This window comes from Emys orbicularis, chromosome 15 (assembly GCF_028017835.1).
Source record: "Emys orbicularis isolate rEmyOrb1 chromosome 15, rEmyOrb1.hap1, whole genome shotgun sequence".
In the NCBI taxonomy this organism is placed as follows: domain Eukaryota; kingdom Metazoa; phylum Chordata; order Testudines; family Emydidae; genus Emys; species Emys orbicularis.
This window is the reverse complement of record NC_088697.1, coordinates 13,913,757-13,916,256: the sequence shown is the minus strand read 5'-3', so window position 1 is coordinate 13,916,256 and position 2,500 is coordinate 13,913,757. Positions and strand designations below refer to the sequence as shown.

Below are 2,500 nucleotides of genomic sequence, written 5' to 3'. Positions count from 1 at the left end.
TCTCACACAGGAGGGCAGCTCTCAGGCCGGCCGGCTGCGGCTGACTCTGGGGCGGTGCCCGGTGCCCGGCAGCGAGGCGCGGGGGGGGTGGGGGGGTGAGGGGGGGGGGAGCGACACGGGGCTTACCGGCCCCGGGGCCGGGGGCGCCTCCTGCGGCTTTGGGGGCCGCGGGTCCTCCGTGGCATCCAGGCCAGGCCTCTCCTGCCTGGCCGCGGGGGGATTCGGGGGCGGTCCGGCGGGCCGGCGGCCGGGCGCAGGGGGGGGGCCCGAGCGAGTCCGCCCCGGGCCCGGGGTCTCCCCCTGCGGCTCAGGGGGGGCGTGGGTCCTCGGGGGAGGAAGCCCGGGGGGAGCTGCAGACCCGCCGTGGGGCCCTCCAGGCCAGGCCTCGCCTGGGTGGCCGCGGGGGGATTCGGGTCGGGCCCGCGGGCCGGCGGCCGGGCGCAGCGGGGCCGGGAGGGTCCGGGCCAGTCCGCCGCATGCCCGGGGTCTCCCCCAGCGGCTTCGGTGGCCGTGGGTCCCCGGTGGGGCAAGCGGCGGGGAGCCTGACACCCGCCGTGGGGCCCTCCAGGCCAGGCCTCGCCTGGGTGGCCGGGGGGGGATTCGGGGCGGTCCCGCGGGCCGGCGGCCGGGCGCAGGGGGGCCGGGAGGGGCCGGGCCAGTCCGCCCCATGCCCGGGGTCTCCCCCAGCGGCTTCGGTGGCCGTGGGTCCCCGGTGGGGCAAGCGGCGGGGAGCCTGACACCCGCCGTGGGGCCCTCCAGGCCAGGCCTCGCCTGGGTGGCCGCGGGGGGATTCGGGGCGGTCCCGCGGGCCGGCGGCCGGGCGCAGGGGGGCCGGGAGGGGCCGCGCCAGTCCGCCCCATGCCCGGGGTCTCCCCCCAGCGGCTTCGGTGGCCGTGGGTCCCCGGTGGGGCAAGCGGCGGGGAGCCTGACACCCGCCGTGGGGCCCTCCAGGCCAGGCCTCGCCTGGGTGGCCGCGGGGGGATTCGGGGCGGTCCCGCGGGCCGGCGGCCGGGCGCAGGGGGGCCGGGAGGGGCCGGGCCAGTCCGCCCCATGCCCGGGGTCTCCCCCAGCGGCTTCGGTGGCCGGGGGTCCTCCGCGGAGGAAGCCGGGTGGGTGTTGGGGGGAGCCGGACCCCAGGCGCCCCGACCCGTGACCTGCGGCCGCGACCTCCGACTCGGCAGGAGCGACGAGGGGCTTTCTGGCCCGCCCCCCCCCCCCCTTCTCCTTCCTCCCCAGAAAAAGGAGAGAGAGCTGGCTCGGACCGGGAAAAGCTGCCTACGGCACCTGGGATTCCCAGGCGGTCACCCATCCAAGTACTAGCCAGGCCCGGGACGGTTTACCTTCCGAGATCGGACGGGATCGGGGGCGTTCGGTCCGGTATGGCCGTAGGCACCCGGCTCCGCGCCTCCTCGCCCGCTTTCCCCTGCCGGCGCCCGGGCCTGCCGCACGGCGAGCCCCGGTCGGACTGCCCCGTGCGGCAGGGCCCCCGTCTCTCGCGGGCCCGATCCTTTTTTTTCCTTTTCAAGCTCCGGGGCCCGGGCTGGCCCGTCAGAGCCCCTTCCCCTCCCCCCCCCCCCTCCCTCCGGCGTCGGGAAAAATATTTTCCCGGACTTCCAGCGGGCCCGATCCTGTCAGCCGGGGGTGGGGGGGGGGCAGTCCCTCGCTGCGGCCAGGGAGGGTGAGCCCGGGGCGGCTTGCCTGGCGGCCGGGTCCCGGCAGGCCCGATCCATTCCCCCCCTCCCCGTCCCCCGTCCCCCAGCGGTTCCAGCGGTTCCCCGCCCCGCCCCCGCGCCTGGTTCGCACCCTGTTCCTTCGGGCCGAGGAAGGCGTACCCCGGGGGGAACCGTCCGAGTCCCCTCCCGGGCACCAGGTCAACCCGTGGAATCGAACGGGGTTCACCTGGCTGGCCGGTATGCTTTCCGGCCACCGGGTCAACCCATAGGTTTTAACTGGTATACCTGGTGGCCGCTTTGCCAGGTCAACCCGGTTCTCCCTCCTTCCCTGGGCGCCCCCTCCTCGGAGGCGTCGGGTTAAACTTTTTCCAGACTTCCAGGGGCCCGATCCAGTCAGCCGGGAGGCAGTCCCTCGCTGCGGCCGGGGACGGTGAACCCAGGTCGGCCTGCCTGGCGGCCGGGTCCCTGTCTCTCGTGGGCCCGATCCTTCTTTTCCTTTTCGAGCAGGGGGGGCCCGGCCCGCCCCGGTAGCGCTCCTCGGAGGCGTCGGGCAATTCCCCCCCCCCCCCCCCCGCACCCCACCCAGACTTCCAGGGGCCCGATCCTGACGGCCGGGAGGCAGTCCCTCGCTGCGTCCGGGGACGGTGAGATGCTCGGCCACCAGGTCAACCCGGAGGAAGCGGGCTGAAATTTTTTTTTCCAAGTCCGAAAGATTGTCCAAGTCCCCGCTCGGCCACCAGGTCAACCCGGAGGAAGCGGGCTGACAATTTTTTCCAAGCCCGAAAAATTTTTCCAAGTCCGAAAGATTGTCCAAGTCCCCGCTCGGC

The 2,500-nt window shown here is 75.3% G+C and overlaps 1 non-coding gene across 1 annotated transcript; it reads right to left on the bottom strand.

The window, feature by feature from the left end:
- Positions 1-1,272: 1,272 nt before the first annotated feature.
- On the bottom strand, positions 1,273-1,391 carry LOC135889767 (5S ribosomal RNA). The gene has a single exon (XR_010562097.1). It is a non-coding gene; the product is annotated as a 5S ribosomal RNA (ribosomal RNA).
- Positions 1,392-2,500: the final 1,109 nt, after the last annotated feature.